This window comes from Notechis scutatus, chromosome 1, assembly GCF_049901735.1.
Source record: "Notechis scutatus isolate UNSWTSFEM ecotype Mainland chromosome 1, rNotScu1.2, whole genome shotgun sequence".
Taxonomy (NCBI): Eukaryota; Metazoa; Chordata; class Lepidosauria; order Squamata; family Elapidae; genus Notechis; species Notechis scutatus.
The window spans coordinates 117,747,632-117,765,510 of NC_142009.1; the positions used below are offsets into that span (position 1 = coordinate 117,747,632).

The 17,879-nt window shown below is 37.9% G+C and overlaps 1 protein-coding gene across 2 annotated transcripts in view; it reads right to left on the minus strand.

The window, feature by feature from the left end:
* Positions 1–2,388: 2,388 nt before the first annotated feature.
* The window catches only part of BCKDHB (branched chain keto acid dehydrogenase E1 subunit beta), a 71,624-nt gene continuing 56,133 nt past the window's right edge, over positions 2,389–17,879 (minus strand). Inside the window, exon 11 of one of the 2 annotated variants that reach the window (XM_087944265.1) lies at positions 2,389–3,500. The gene's annotated coding sequence lies outside the window, so the exon portion shown is untranslated. The remainder of the gene's footprint in view (positions 3,501–17,879) is intronic. The other variant, XR_015745444.1, reaches the window with a different exon arrangement.

The window sequence follows — 17,879 nt, forward strand, 5'->3', positions numbered from 1 at the left end:
AAACTGTAAACAAAACAGCAATAACCCAAGTTGAAATTTGGATAAAAGCTAAATATTAAAAGAGGCAAGGATTAAAAGCTTTTCTGTATGTCACAGTCAGCAGTGGGAGTTATTTCAGAAGGGCCTCTCCTAGGAAACTGACCAATTTGGTTCATTGTGAGAAAAGCTGCCCCACAGAAACTGTGCCTCCAACCTGTTTATGGCTTTGTGAGTATAGGCAAACACCTTGAATCGTGTCCAATAGTGAACAAGCAGTCTGTTTGAATATTTCAGTACAGGAATCTTATGATCCATGGTACCATGCATCAGTCAGCGGCCCAACTGCTACAGTTTGTGCTAACTGCAATCTCCAGACATTTTCAAGGGTAATGTTTTCAAGTCAGGACATGCACTGATCGCTGCTGCTGCTACTTTCGAAAAAGGACATGAATGGGTTACATGAGACTGACTTTTTGTGGGTCAAGCTAGGGCTTTCTTTTCGTAAAAGTTTTATAATAGCCTTCTTAAGACGTACAGAACCTTGTCCTAGTCTTAAGGAGAAATTCATCTTGATTCTGAAGCCAGTTCCAGTTTGGCTGCTTTAATCAGCCAGCCAGAATAAGGGTCAAGAATTTGGTCAGTCCAAAAATGTGTTTGTAATATCAGACTGAGGTGAACATTCTTTTGTCCTGGTGATGTTTCTTCCTTTTGCTTCCAGCAGCTTGACAGAAAAGTTTCTTATTGTTGTATAAGCTACCGTGCAAATTCACCTCAAATCACCCAGAGAAGGACTCCATTACAAATGACATGTAAAGAATAGCAAGAGATCATACAATCATATGTATCAGATACAGTCTGATCACAGCCAGTTTAGTCTAGAGCAGGGTGTCAAACTGGATTTCTTCAAGGGCCAGATCAGCATTGTAGTTCTCTGTGGGCTGGCTGGGGGATGGGGGTGGGGAGACAGGATGGACGCCTCCTGCAGCACTCTGCCAGTCAAAAACAGGCTGCATGGAGGCACTATGCACCCCTCCGCAGCCTGTTTTTGGCCTCCCTGGCCTCCAGTAGCAAATCTGCCGGCTGAAAACGGACCACGTAGCAGCTCCACAAGGCCTCTGCATAGCCCATTTTCAGCCAGCAGAGTGCTGAAGAAAGCCTTGGATGCTGAATATGGGCCATGGGGGTGTGTGTGCATGCGGCCACTCCATGGCCCATTTTGGCCAGCAGAAGCACCATGGGCTGGTCTTTTGAAATTTTCAGGCCACCCCGCAGGCCAGATTTAAGCAACCTGGGGGCCGAATCCGGCCCATGGGCCTTGAGTTTGACACCCCTGGCCTAGAGGTTAAGGCACCAGGCTATAAAGCAGGAGACTGTGTGTTCTAGCCCTGCCTATCTATGAAAGCCAGCGGGGTGATTTTGGGCCAGTTACGCTCCTCTAATCCAGCCCACCTCATAGGGCTATTGTTGTGAGGAAAATGTGTTTGGATATGATTGCCACCCTGAGTTATTTGAAAAAATAATAAAGGTGGCATACAAATTCAATAAATCAATAAAATACAGAACTGGAATGGATGTGAGAGGTAGTTATCAGAATCCTTGTTTTGGACAGTGAGAGACAAAATGATAACTTCCCTCATTCCATCCTGCTCCAAAACTAGTGTTGGTGGAGCCCATTTTCTCCACCGTGCCTGAGACAATGAGGGTAGCTTGAGGAGACAAAATCTAATCTGTGTAAATGAGGACAAGTGTCTGCCTTGTCCTGGCAATTTCCAACAGAAATAGCTGCTTCATATATTTTAGGATAGGAGATGGCTGGCTCTGCTGAAACAGATTTCTGCCTAACATTTCCTTGAGAAACTGTCTCTGGCCCCAGCAAGGCGCCCATCTCTTTCTATAAAGTTGTACTATTTCTGATGTTTTATCTGAAAATCACATTCTGAGCATCCCATTCCCTGCAATGATGCTGAAGGTGATGAGGAAAACATGTGGCATTTTAATATGTTTGAAATGAGTCCAAAATGTGATTGTGAGTCAAAAATGTGACCATTAACACAAAGACATGGGGTGGTGATATAGAGAATTAGACACTTATTCCCATTAGAAAGCCATCATCCTTCATTTAAATAAGATGTCATTATGATAAACTGTATGCATATGTTGTTTAGCTCAATATGTCTGTTAATGGCTGATTTGGCTTCCAGGAATTATCTAGCATTTTTGGAGTGGACTTGGTCTATTGGTCAATTGTATTTGTGCAATGTGTGTGTGAAAATTCTCTCAAAACAATGGAAAGTTTTTGGGAACTTCCTTAGTTTTTTAGAAATCACCCTGACCAGTAAAAAATTTAAATGTTTTTGCAGGCACACTACTACTGTAGGTAGAAAATGAAAAGAAAATCCTCATCATGCTCATTGGAACAGTCAAAGCAGCGGATTTTCTTTATTTGATTTTATCTTTTCATATACTTTCAAAGAGCCATGGTGACCCAGTGGTTAGAATGCTCTACTGCAAGCTACTTCTGCTGACTGCCAGCTGCCAGTGATCAGTAAAATGAGGACTCAGATTGTTGGTGGCAATATGCTGACTCTGTAAACCACTTAGAACGGGCTGTAAAGCACTGTGAAGTGGTATATAAGTTTAAGTGCTATTACTATTGCTAATTTCAGTGGGAAAGAACAAATTCCCTATGATGTCACAAATGCTCTGTGGGTAAACAGATTTTATTAACAGATTTGAGTATACTTAAGAATCAATAGCGTGTACGTAAAACAGAAGTGTGCATTAGTGTATAACTGGCCCATCATGTAACTGAGTTGCTTGCACAGTAATACAATCTTGAATACAATATTAGCACTAGTAGTTTCTAAACATGCTGAATAATGAAATCTTTAGGTGACCGCAAACTGTCAGGGACAATCCCACAATCCTTTATACTGATCAATTTATTGGGCACAACTAGCAGAAAGGAAAAAATATGTCAGCCCCCTCATCTGGATACATTTCTAGTAGTGTTCTCCCCACCTGCTTCCTTTGTGACCATCCTTCTCCCATCTCTGAATCATAGTCTCTGCCATCCATCCAGGGCTCGTGTTAATAGTAGATAGTAGAATAGTAGATTTCTTTATTGGCCAAGTGTGATTGTACACCCAAGGAATTTGTCGTCGGTGCATAAGCTCTCAGTGTACATAAAAATATATTCATCAAGAATCATAATATATAACATTAAGTAATAGTCATAGGATACTAAATAAGCAATCAAAATCATAATAGGAAACTAAATAAAACAATATAAATCATAAAGATAGAAGGAACAAGGTTATTATAGTCATAAATAGAAGGAGAAATAAATAGAAGGTAATAGGAAGGATGAGAAGAATAATAGTAATATTAAACTTGACACGGTTGTGGGAATTAGTTGTTTAGCAGAGTGATGGCATGCAGGGAAAAACTGTCCTTGTGTCTAGTTGTTCTGGTGTGCAATGCTCCATAATGTCGTTTTGAGGGTAGATGTTGATTCTCTTCTTCATACAGCAAAACCAAGAGAGAGAAAAAGCATGATCATGAGATATACAGTATATTAACCCAGCATTATTCTCATTCTAACTTGGTACAAGTAAAACAGTTTTTCACCAGCCTCATCTTTATCTTTTGTTAATTGTACTTTGGAGGATCTTTAACCTTTAATTGGAAGAAACAGCATCATAGATAAATGTTAGGAATGTGCTCATTAGTATAAATGTTGGATGTGAATGTCTGTTGAATTCTAAGCAGGGTAATTAGACATTTCTGTTTGACTGCCTGCAGAGCTTTGTTGAAAGAAAAATACTAATTGTAGAACTGGGAGACCTATCAGTAATTCCTCATTAGAATGTCTGTGTTCGCAGATGATTTGGATTAACTAATGTGCCGTGCATACCCTTATGCAATAATTAATAATTATTTTCCATACAAAAATATGTAACCCTTGTGTCTATGGAGATTCTCAGTCATCCAGGTCATGGTTGTGTAACCTTTTTTCCCCCCAATTGTTGCCCTGACAGCCACCTCTATAAAGAGAACATAGTAGAAAATGTTTATTTCTATAAATATCAACAAAAGCAAACAGCCAACCTGGCTATCATTCTAGTTTGGACAGTTAAAAAAGTAAGGAATCAATGAACAATGAATAACCAAAAGAAAATCTATCTATCTATCTATCTATCTATCTATCTATCTATCTATCTATCATCTATTCATCTATCTATCATCTATTCATCTATTGATCCATCATGGCATACTTATGGACTGCATATTTTATTAGTTTTTGAGTAGGTTTTCCTCAATTATCACTGAGGTATTTCATCACCTTATATTTGAAAATAAAATCTAAACCAACAGAGGATCTTTAGGACAACTATGTCAACCACCTGAATTGCACAAATAAACCAGAGCACCAACATAATTCATAATTTTAAGGAAGGAAAAAAGCCAGTGTTATCCTTCAGGATTCATCAGCATTATTAAAGCAAACTAATTTAATAGATTCACCATTCTTGCAAGATCATCCCAAATGTGCAGGTACTTTCCATCCTAATTAGCAAAAAAAAATTATTTCCTTGTTTCTTTGTTGGTCCACATAATCATTTATCATGATCACTCACATTAATTCACCCCATCTAAATCACGTTAGGATTCCATGGCAAGCAAGAAATCCAAAGCTGTGCAAAGTCAAGCTGTCCTAATATGATTGATGTAATACAGCAAGCAATCAGTGTAAAAAGCTACCACTGTCTAACAGCTTCTATATAGTTTACCTGAGAATATAGTTGAGCAATAGGATGGTTTACAACCAGAGGTACACACTCAAATCTCAGGAGCTAGTGAAGAGCGCATTTCTATATAGGAGTGGGCACAGTTACTATTTATTTATTTATTTATTTATTTATTTATTTGATTTGCCAATTGTTTACAAGATAAGTATAAGTGTATACATAGTTGTGAATACATGAAATGGGTACATATAAGAAAAATAAAAAGAAGAATAAGAGAAACAATAGGACAGGGACGGTAGGCACGTTGGTGCGCTTTATGCACGCCCCTACAGACCTCTTAGGAAAGGGGTGAGGTCAATAGTAGACAGTCTAAGGTTAAAGTTTTTGGGGTTTGGGAAGAAACTACAGAGTCGGTAGAGTATTCCAGACATTGACCACTCTATTGCTGAAGTCATATTTCCTGCAATCAAGTTTGGTGCGGTTAACATTGAGTTTGTATCTATTGTGTGCTCTTGTGTTGTTATGGTTGAAGCTGAAGTATTCATTGACAGGTAGGACATTGCAATGTATGATTTTATATACCATGCTTAAATCAGGACCCCGTGACGGCGTAGTTCAAGGTTTTCTAGTTCTAGAATTTCAAGTCTGGTGGCATAAGGTATTCTATACAACTTGAGTAGAGGAGTGGAGAACTCTTCTTGTGAAATATTTCTGGACTTTCTCAATTGTGCTAATATCAGATACGTAATGTGGGTTCCAGACTGATGAACTTTGTATTCGAGTATTGGTCTAGCAAATGTTTTGTATGCTCTGGTTAGTAGTGTGATATTACCAGAGAAAAAGCTACGTAGAATTAGGTTAACAACTCTTAATGCCTTTTGGCTATGTAGTTGCAGTGGGCTCTAGCACTTAGATCATTAGAGGTGAGTATTCCAAGGTCCTTTACAGAGCTTGGGTCATCAACAAGATCTTGACTATTCAGCTTGTATTTTATTTTCTGATTTTTTTGCCAATATGTAAGACAGAGCATTTATTTGTTGAGATTTGAAGTTGCCATTTGTTTGACCATTCTGATACATAGTCAAGATCTTTTGTAGGGTAGCAGTATTGTCTGTGGTATTGAACAGCTTTACATCATCAGCGAAGAGAACGCAATTGCTCTTAATATGATCACAGAGGTCATTTATGTAGTTCTATATACAAGTCAAGCAATAGCTTTGAGGCTATTTGTAGTTGGATAATTACTATTTTTTCACACAATTTTTAACATATGTTCCTTATTTTAATATGCATATTAAAAACAAGCTACACAGCCATTAAGCATGCTGACACAAAGAAACACTACAGAGAAACAAGATACTCCTAATGAACAATACTTAAATGTATTACGAATCTGTCCAAAAACGTTATTGCTGCCCCAAAGACCATATAGTCTTTCCTGTGCTTGTCCCAAAACAGAACACAACTTGCAGCAAACAGAATAGTCTTTCTTATAGTCACTAAAGGTGTACAGTACTGTTTCTGAGAAGTGATGAATTCCTAAGCTGCATTTCCAATGCATTATTTTCTAAGGAATCCCTAGAGAATTAATTTTGTTATGATTTCAAGATTCTCTTTTAGGTTTTTCTTTGAACTTTTTCTTTTGTCGTATAAAGTTATTTTCAAGTTTCTCTTCAATGTTTTTTCTGTTTACGACTTTTCCATTTTTTCCTTTTGATTCTTTAAAAATGGTCTCACTTAAATTCTTTTTTCTCATAAAAATATGAGGATTGCAGTTTTTTATGTGCAGTGTGTTTCACTTATGTCATCTTTATTGTTTCATGGAATCTAAAAGGCTTTAGATGTCCTCCCAGGAGGATCTGGAGACTTATTAAATTCAATAATTTAAAAACTGAATTTTGTTTGAGTTGTGTTTGTTCTTTTGCAAGAAACTTTCTGCCAGAAATTCAAATTTTATCTAGAAAATGTTAAATAATATATTCATGGAACTATATAATCTGTTGTATCATAATTATGGCTACCAAATCTTCAAACTCAAACAAGAAGGAAACAAAATATTTTAATATTGTTATTAAACATGTTAATAATCACTTCTATTATGATTAAAAACAAGTCATGTAAGAGTGTGCTAAATGTATCATTACTAAATGATCCAATTTTATAAGAGATTAAACAAGATTTTGGGGGTATATATAGATAATTGGAGTACTCGTCTCTAATGATCTAAGTGCTAGAGCCCACTGTAACTACATAGCCAAAAAAGCGTTAAGAGTTGTTAACCTAATCTTACGTAGCTTTTTCTCTGGTAATATCACAGTACTAACTAGAGCATACAAAATTTTGCTAGACCAATACTCGAATACAGCTCATCAGTCTGGAATCCACATTATGTATCTGATATTAACACAGTTGAGAAAGTCCAGAAATATTTCACAAGAAGAGTTCTCCACTCCTCTACTCGTTGCAGAATACCTTATGCCACCAGACTTGAAATAATAGACCTCGAAAATCTAGAACTACACCGTCTCCGATCCGATCTAAGTATAGTATATAAAATCATACATTGCAATGTCCTACCTGTCAATGAATACTTCAGCTTCAACCATAACAACACAAGAGCAAACAATAGATATAAACTCAATGTTAATCGCACCAAACTTGATTGCAGGAAATACAACTTCAGCAACAAAGTGGTCAATGTCTGGAATATTCTACCTGACTCTGTGGTTTCTTCCCTAAACCCCAAAAACTTTAACCTTAGACTTTCTACTATTGACCTCACCCCTTTCCTAAGAGGTCTGTAGGGGGCGTGCATAAGCGCATCAATGTGCCTACTATGCCTGTCCTATTGTTTCTTTTATTTTTTTATATGTATCCATGTATTCATAACTATGTTTTTACTTATACCTATTATCTTGTAAGCAATTGACAACTCAAATAAAATAAAAATAAATAAATTCCTTGAATTACAATGACATTTAAGCCCAACATTTATGTTGTCAAGTGAAAAATTTGTTAAGTTAATTTTTCCCCATTTTTGACATTTCTTGCCTCAGTTATTAAATGAATTGCTGCAGGATAAGTTAGTAACCCAGTAGTTAAGTGAACCTGGCTTCCCCATTGACTTTGCTTGTCAGAAGGTCGCAGAAGGTTGTTATATCTTGGGATACAACAATGGTCATAAATATTGAGTCACCATGTGCGAATAGGTGACAGTATAAATTTCCATACATACATACATACATACATACCATGTTTCTCATATAATAAGGCCGGGTCTTTTTTTTTTTTTTTGAGCCCCCCAAAAATGGCTAGGCCGTCTTTTCGGGGGTGACTTAATTCCCCCCTCTTGCATCTTCGGGCGGGCAGGCGGCGACGGCTTAGATGTTGACCTCGGCGTTGGTGGGGCACTTTGTATCGGGGTCAACGCAGGCAGCACCATATCCGGGTGTGCAACAAAAGTACTTCCTAACGGCAAGCCCCCCCCACCATTCCCCCGCATTTTGCATGTTTTAATATAAGCCTTAATTTGGGGGGAGGGGCTTAATTTCATTTCATGCCTATAAAACATGCTGGGACTTCCTATTGGGGGAGGCCGTATTGTTGGAGAAACAGGGCACATACATACATACATACAAATAAATAAATATATAAATATGAACCAGTTGCCAAGCATCTGAATTTTGATCACATGATCAGGGGAATGCTGGAAAAGTACCTGTGAAAAACAGTCATAAGTCACTTTTTTCATTGCCATTGTAACTTTGAACAGTCACTAAATGAACTATTGTAAGTCAAGGACTACCTATATACTCTTCATAGTCTTATTTCACACATACTCAAATCCAAAAGCTCCCGGTTATATGGGATTCTTTAAAAGCATATTATCTGCATATGAAAAATAAAGATTTAAAACATTTGGAAGATACCTTTAAGGAGCTTTTGAGTACCTATGCAAAATAATATCCATCAGAATTACTGAAAACTCTTATGTCTCCAAAATTGGAAATTAATTCCCATTAAGCCCTTGATAAAGAATAGTTATGGAATGGTATAAAGTATTCTGGAGTTGAATATTTACAGTTATTATATATTGATGATATTTTCTATATTACAGCCACATAAATTGAATTAAACAAACCAAGATATAAATAATCAGGTTATTCAATGGGGCAAGTCTCATGTACTCAGAGGTAATATTCAGCAGGTTCTGACCAGTTCTGGAGAACCAGTAGCGGAAATTTTGAGTAGTTCAGAGAAATGACTGGCCCCACCCCCATCTATTCTCTGCCTCCTGGGTCCCAGCTAATTGGCTGGGTATTTATTTATTTATTTATTTATTTACTTACTTGCTTACTTTGTCAAATGTTTACAATATAATAGAAATAAGAATAAACATAAGTTTAAATACATGAAATAGGAACTAATAATTGGGGACAATAGGACAGGGACGGTAGGGATGATTGTGCGCTTTTGTTACCCTTCACAGGAGAATGAAGGTGGAAAGCTTAGGTTAGAAGGGTGGCGAGGGAATGAATGAATAGAATAGAATAGAATAGAATAGAATAGAATAGAATAGAATAGAATAGAATAGAATAGAATAGAATACTTTTATTGGCCAAGTGTGATTGGATACACAAGGAATTTGTCTTGGTGTAAATACTCTCAGTATACATAAAGAAAAGATACATTTGTTAAGAATCAAGAATCATAACATACAACACTTAATGATAGTCATAGGGTACAATCAACAATCAAATCATACTAGGAAACAGTCGAAATAAATCCTAAGGATACAAGCGACAAAGGAATGGAGATTTTACAGTATCCTTCCCCTGCCATGGCCACAAAACCACACCATGGCCACCAAGCCACGCCCACAGAACCGGTAGTAAAAAAAACTGAATCTCACCACTGCTAGATGCAGTTTTCAGCAAGTTCTGACCAGTTCTGGAGAACCGGTAGCAGAAATTAAACCAGCAAATACCACCTCTGACTGGAGATTTTACAGTATCTTTCCCCTGCCATGCTCACCAAGCCACGCCTACAGAACCAGTAATAAAAAAAATGGTATCCCACTACTGCTTTGAACATCCAGTTGATGGGAGCATACCTTAAATCTTAAACAGGATTCAGGGAGCCTGATATTAGCCTGACTTTCTGTAGTCAGTCAGTACATGGTAATGCCTGGAAGCCGGTTAAGATGAGGGCAGTGCTGTCAAGATCAGCATTGTCTTCCCATTTTCCAAAATTCCACAAAAAGATGCATTGCTGAAAATAAATTTGTCTCCCTCTTAGCTGAGACATACTTTTAACTACCTGCCACCCATTCTTTAGTTTTCGTGGTATGTGTCAGTAGCTAGTAGATGCATTGTAGAAATAGAGGTTATTATAAATCCTTCCACTACCATACTTAAGTATTTAAACCATTCAATCACCTTCCTGTTACTATCTGTGGTGTGTCTCCATTCTTTCAAGAGGCCTACAACAATTGCCAAGACATAAACACACAGTCTCACTTTTCCTTCCTGTTTAGAGCAAGGCAATCATTTGGAGCGAGGTCAGAGTTGTTTATTGTCTGACCTCCTTCAGGAACAAAAAAAAATGCCTCTAATGTAATATTTTCAAGTACTGCATTACGCAGCAAGGAGAGACTAAAAGTAAATTAAAATTAATTCTTTCAGATCCTTGTTCTTTGTGAGAGTCTCATCTACAGTGAAATAGCTTACACAGGTTATAGATGTAGGAAAATAATGAAGGGATTCATAAACTATCTAGACAGTTTACTAGATAGTTATGAGATTAAAAAAAATTAGAATTTCTTCACATTCACAATACTTCTAGGTAAAAGGTACCTGAAACTAAAAAAAACATTATTTTCCACTGTAAGCAATTAACAGAATTGTAAACCATTATCAACACTTCGGGGTCCCTGAATTTGCAATGCTCCTGCTACACAGCAGATAGGTCATAACTGAGTTGGCACTGTTGTTCAGTCTGGAAGCAACCTTACAGACCTTAATGCCAGTGTTTGTCAGCAGCCAATATTTTATCCAGAGAACATGAAATACTTTCATAACACAACAGGATGCAAAAGATGAGGTAAAGTACCATAATATTGGCATACCTCTTGCTAGGTACCCTTATATTTACATAATGTATAGATCAAATCTCTATTTATTGCCCTACAAAATTGCCCCACATAATTTTAAAAGATGAATCCACTTTGAAGTTTAAATAAAATCAAACATAACCAACAAATAGTATGGATGTGAAAGACGAAGCAAATGTGCAGGTGACATTACTCAAAGATAGCACCCCAAACAGATGAAAGGTAAAATGTCATTCAAGCCATGCTTGCTACTGCTACCATATCCAGCTCTGTAACCCACCAGAGCTCCCACTTCTGATACGAAGACCCCTGCTTGTACTACTACAATTTGGTGTTGAAATTCAGTGGTGTTCATCGCCAACCTGCCATTGAAGAGCATCCATCTTTTCATTAGTGTTCCTTAATCAAGAGCCGTGGTGTCACAGTGGTTAGAATGCAGTATTGCAGGCTATTTCTGCTGACTGCCAGCTGCCTGCAATTTGGCAGTTCGAATCTCACCAGGCTCAAGGTCAGGGGTGGGATTCAAATTTCTTAACAACCAGATCTGTGGGCTTGGCCTAATTTGTGGGTGTGGCTTACTGGCCATGTGACTGGCTGGGCATGGCTTGCTGGCTGGGAGCGGCTTGCTGGTCACGTGACTGGCTGAGCGTGGCTCGGTGGTCACATGACTGGGTGGGTCAAAATAGAAATTCACTTTAACAATGCTCTTGGTGCGGGGTTGGACTAGATGACTTCTGAGGTCCCTTCCAGCCCTGGATTGCTGTACTGTTTCAAAGCATCCTCTGAAGCTGCGACTAGTGCCAGAGTTTGTGGTCCTTTCTTCCTCTCCTTTTTCTTTCCCTCCCTCCCTCCCTCCATCTATCCATCCGTCCATCCATCCATCTCATTCACATTCCTTTCCCTTCCCTTTCTCCCTTCCCTCCCTTTCTTTCTTTCTCCCATCCCTCCCTCTTTCTTTTTCTTCCTTTTTAGAGAAAGAAAGAAAGAAAGAAAGAAAGAAAGAAAGAAAGAAAGAAAGAAAGAAAGAAAGAAAGAAAGAAAGAAAGAAAGAAAGAAAGAAAGAAAGAAAGAAAGAATCTCTATGGTATTCATGGTATATTTTCAGCTGGAACCTCTTTCTACTTAAACCAGGGGTCCCCAAACTTAGCAACTTTAAGACTTGTGGACTTCAATTCCCAGAATTCTCCAGTAAGCAATGCTATATATAAGTGCTATTGCTATTAAATGTACAGTATTTAAAGGGTTGCGGAGGCAAAGTTTATTTTTCTCCGTGACCTTGCCTTTAGACCAAGGGAAACATGTCTGTCTGCTTTCTCATCAGTGAAGAAAATTTTAAACTGAATCTTCTGGTAAGGGCACAACCCTTGCGAAAACCAGGGACTGATGATTGTCAAACACAATCACAGTATTCCATAGTACCTTCAATAAAGATCCAGGGTTTTGTCTTTTCTTTTCTCAAAAGCCATTAAATGAAATACTAGCTATCAGAGCACAGGTCACCTAACCTAAAGCAGCTAGCTGCTCCCAATCCTACAACAAAGGGACCAGGAAGGCATGCCTGGCATGCTAAGATAAAAAACAAACGTTTGGTTTGTGGTATCAAGGTTAACGTTTAACCGTGCAGCTCACCCTTGCACTTCACAACCCTCACAATTAACTTGCCGTTTGCAGATTGGAATCAAGGTCTTTCCATAGAACAGAAAGCAGGAAGCGGCCACTCCTCTGAAAGGGTGCTGCAAACAGGTTTAATCAGTGGTGGGATTCAATTTTTTTTTTACTACCGGTTCTGTGGGCATGGCTTGGTGGGCGTGGCATGGCATGGTGGGTGTGGCAGGGGAAGGATACTGTAAAATCTCCATTCCCTCCCTACCCCACTAACCTGCTTTCCAGCTCCATTCTCCTGTGCAGGGCACCCAAAGAAGACCCAGCCGATCAGCTGGGACTCGGGGCCAGTCAGAGGTGGTATTTGCCAGTTCTCCGAACTATTCAAAATTTCCATTACTGGTTGTCCAGAACTGGTCAGAACCTACTGAATACCACCTCTGGTTTTTAATAAATGAAGCCTTGAAAAGCCCTTTTTTTCAAGAGATGCTCTGCTCTCAAGTTTCCTTTGCAGACAGAGAATGCCCTGTTCAGTTTTAGTCCCGATTATAGGAAGAAAATAAATAAATAAAATAAAATAGGGTCTGACACATACATCTCCAAAAAAAGAGAGAGAGCGCTCTAGCACATAGCTAAAATATTAGATCATGTCACCACACAGCCACCTTCTGTTTTATTTGCTGCACTTTAAATATGCATGACTCTGTTCAAATATTCAGCTTCATTGAAAAGAGAGGAGGAAAGAGACAGTTTCTTTTAAGACAAAACAAACATTTGTTTTAAGTTCCCTAATCATTGTTATTTCTCTGTTCTTAAAAAAAAAAAAAAAGTAGGGTAACTATGAAATTAAATGCTGCAGCAATACGTTGCAGTTTAGACACATCCTGCTTCCCTCTCTTACAACACTTCTCTCCATTCTAGCTTCATTCATCGTTTTCTCCTCCCTACCTGCCTCCCTTCAATCAGTGTCCTTTGGCTACCAAATTCACTTTTTAGGCTGTTCTAGGGAAGGTGTATACGTAGCTTTTAAATTAAAAGGACAAAGCAAGGTCTTTTTACACAAATATCGAGCAGCACTGACAATGTTACCTGGTTTGGGTAATGAAACATCTGTAAGAAAACAACCAAGCTCAGAGAACACCAAGGGGCTCCCTTATTTCCTTGGTGCCTATAAATATTCTCTTGTACACACAGGGGTGGGCTTCTGGGGGTTTGCAGGGGTTTGGGAGAACTCCTAATTAAGATTCTGCACGGTCTGGAGAATCCCACTCCTGGCTGGCCCCACCCACCCTACCCCGACCCTCCCAGGAGTCCCCACACGGCCCGTTTTGGATGCAGGTAAGTGCAGGGCATGTGCAGGGGGTTGAGGGCGGAAAACGGGCCTCCCAGAAGTTTGGGAAGGTTGAAAATGGGCCTATTTCTGGCTTCCAGAGAGCCTCCGGAGCCCGGGGAAGCCATTTTTGCCCTCCCAAAGGCTTGAGGAGAGCCTCCTGAGCCTGGGAAGGCCAAAAAGCCCGCCCCTACTGTGATGCAGGAGGCCATGCTCCAACTAGGCCATGCCCACCATGGCCACATCCACCCAGCAACTAGGCAGAGAACCCCTTGCTAAAAATTTTGAAGCCCACCCCTGGGTACATAGATATTAATCCATTTAGACACCATACCCAATAGGATTTGGAATTTTAATAAGAAACAACCAATGGAAACATAGGCCATTCCAATGTGTTTCTAGAAGCAAATTGTTTTTGATTTGTTTTAAATTTGCTTTTAATTTTTCCGTTATTGCTTCATTCTCATGCTTCTAGCTACATTTCTGTTGCTTGCTTCCAATGTGGGAACACATGCAATTAGATCTTATATACCAATGGCTTTCTTGTTACTCTCATTTACTCTCTTTAGTGAAAAAAATGTGTTTCTCCTTTTTGAATTCTCTCCTTCATTTTTCTCGCTAATGATCACAATAAGTTGCCTGGCTGAGTTTAGTCCTACAACTATGACAATAGCCCTACATTTATTTTTAAAAAATGCTCTTCCTCTTTTAAAAAACAAAGAAACAAAAAAGCCCTTTTATTAGTTATTCATTTTCTCATTTTTCTTAACATTCCTGGACTGTTTTTAATTTTAAATGCAGCTGAACAGCAATATTTAAACACTATTTGGAACTTTGGAATCTTGATCGCTCCATTAGAGAAATAAATAATGTATTTCTCTTAATAGCTGTGAATTTGGAAGGCTTCAGTCAGCTGTCTCCCTTGAATTCCATTTGCCATTTTCTTTCAAAGAGTTCATAAATGGTATATCTCATTAATTGCCTTATTGTCACCTTTCTTAACGCTACCTTTGTTATAGTTACATGTAACAACTTCAATTGCAATATTTTAATCTATTTTAAAATGCAATGTATCATCTTATGCCATATTTTTACCATTTCCCCTATGCTTTCCCATATTTACCTTTGACTCAATTCAAAACAGAATACATTACTTGTTTCTTGTTTGATTCTGGCTCGGTAGTCAATCTGCATACAGGCTCACTGGAGCAAATTAAATTGCAAAGAGAAAACAGCTATCTTGTTGCCCCCCAGAAGAATTTTACCAACATCACTTCTTAATTTCACATGCTCCAACTTTATTTTTAGAAAAATCACTCTAAGCACTCACTCTCAACCCTAGGAAGGAAGCTGGGGCAAACCATTTATGAAATCTTGCCAAGAAAATGGCAAGGACGTGTCCAGACAGTATCCAAGAATTGTCACGATTAAAGGATGGGGGGATGTAGCATTATACTGGAAAGTAATTTTAAATTCATGTTAGATTAGTAGCCTGAGGGAATTAAACAGAATTCTTTTATATTACATATTTTATGTAGTAAATTCTACTGACTTTGGATTGCAGCATTATTTTATTGTAGCTTCCTTTTTATTTTTCTGCTTCCAGATATACAGGTAATATTATAAAAATTAACAATATTATTAGATTATAAGCATTGTGACTTAGTTTCTCCTGTTGGTCATATCCAGTGTCTGGATTAAGTGCCACTTTATTAACTATAACCAAACTGACAACCTATAAGATTTTTGCATGATTTGTGGAGGGAAAAAAGAATGAAAATAATTGCAAGCTATACACTGAAAATGTACCAAATGGACCAACTTTTGACATAAACCCATCACATTCTTGAGGAACATCAAAGCTGTAGACATAAAAGGCAAAGCAATAGATTGTAGGCAGTGGTGGGATTCACACTTTTTTACTACCAGTTCTGTGGGCGTGGCTTGGTGGCCGTGGCAGGTCAAATTCTATATAATTTTAGAGGTTATTTCCAAAATCCCTGATTTAAAATTATGCCTTCTTTTTCTGAATGAAACATTGTTTTCTGCAGGTCATGGAACCAATCAGATTTCTATCTGATCATTGGAAACTTCAAAATGACTCACCAACTTATATTTTCCTCCTTGGTTGCAAAATGATTACAGGATGTAGGGCTGAATTACTGTTCAGTCTACCTTCAAATGCATCCTTAATTTGATTAAACCAGACAGACATCAAAACAACAACAATAACCAGTATGTCTGGTACCTTCTTTCCACTATGCCAAGCTTGCATTCCCATTATTATAAAAAGAAAGAAATCTGAAACTTAGATTATTACCATTTGACCACCTGCAATCTTAATATACCATTACGGAACTATCTTTGAAGATTATCCTAATTTTTGGTTATCTACTGTTTTATCTTGGAAATTGAAGTGCTTGCCTTTAAGTGGGCCTAAAAATAATTTAATGAAATGTGCTTAATAGTGTTTTTGAAAAGTTATTTGCCAATATTTGTATAACCATTGCTCAAATCTTGTAAAATCTGCTGCATTTGATTAGAGGCAACATTCAATGACTGCTATTCATTTAGATTTGTGCTGTAACTTTTTATGCCATAATTCCCTTTTAGAGTCTTCTGAAACCTATCAATCTCTTTTTTAGGAAAACCTGTGTTTAAATGAATAAAATACAATACATATACTTAATTATAAAGGAATCCAGATATGCTCAAAAAGTTATCACGACATTAAAAAAGGTTGTAATCCAAATGGATGCCTCTTTATGTAGCCATTAAATCAATAATAAGACAGTAAGCTTTTTAAGGCTAATTTTAGATAGATTTATTAACTTGGCAAACATTTTTGGTCTACAGGCCATAAATTACTTTGGACATTATTGACAGAAAAGCTACACTTCTATTAGAGGTTAATGAAAATAAAGATGTAATTTTTCCCCTAGTTCACAGACCCCATAAATCTAACTACAAGACTCATGGATCCATGGAACACAGGTCAAGAACCCGTGATTTAAGTGCTGTTCCAAGACTTTCTTCAAAACATAATATATGCACGCTTGAAATATGATCTGCAATCTGAAGTAGATTTGTGCTTGCTGTGTAACCTGCTCCCTTAAAATTCTAAAATGCAGAATTCCTTTTGAGTAAACAAGAATACCTCTAAAGAGGTATTCTACCAGTAGGATCTGTAAGAGAAAAATATGAACCAAAGTTTCATTCTTTGTTGTGTATATACTGTATGACTATAAATACAAAGTGGATTAAACAAATATGGTGGGGTCCTCCTGGACTCATGACTCCTGCTTGAAGAGCAGATGGCAGATATGGTTAGGAGGGCCTTTCACCTTTTGTGTTGGATATCAGTTGTACCTGTTCCTGAATCAGAAGACTGCTCAGCCACTCATTTTTGGTCACTTCCCAATTGGACTACTATAAAACACTCCATATGCATCTGCTCTTGAAGACTATCCAGAAGCTTCAGCTGGTGTACAATGCAGAGGCGCAGTTTGTGTGCCCCTAGAATGGCACATATTACACCTTCACTTTGTAAGATGCTTTGATTACCAGTTTGTTCTGGATGCAATTCGAAGTGCTGGTTAGGTTAAGATTAGGGTTAATGTCCTTTATAGCAGGAGGCCAAGTTATTTGAGGGGGTTATTTCCCAATTGTATCTGCTTGTACCATCAAATCTGGCAGAAGTATGGTGCGGATCCCATTTGTGAAAAAGTTACGTCTGCTGTGGCATTCATACTGAGATGAGATGGATCCCATCTCCGCCAACCTTGGGGAAATCCCTTAAAACTTGGTTGTGTCAAGAAGCCTGGGCATCACAAGGAAATAGTAATTTGATTAGATTTGACCAGTAATTCCATAGCTGATCACCTGATTCTCTTAAGTCTTTTTTTATAATCTTCACTTTTTGTAGTTTTTAATGTTTTTAAGAATTTTATAGTTTGTATGCCACCCAAAATCACATTGCAAGTTGGGCGGCCATATACATGTAACTTGTTTTTTTACAATTATATTCTCCCAATAAAAACCCCATAATATGAGGGTAAATATCATATATGACAAAACAATTGCTTCCAAAATTCTTATTTTAGCC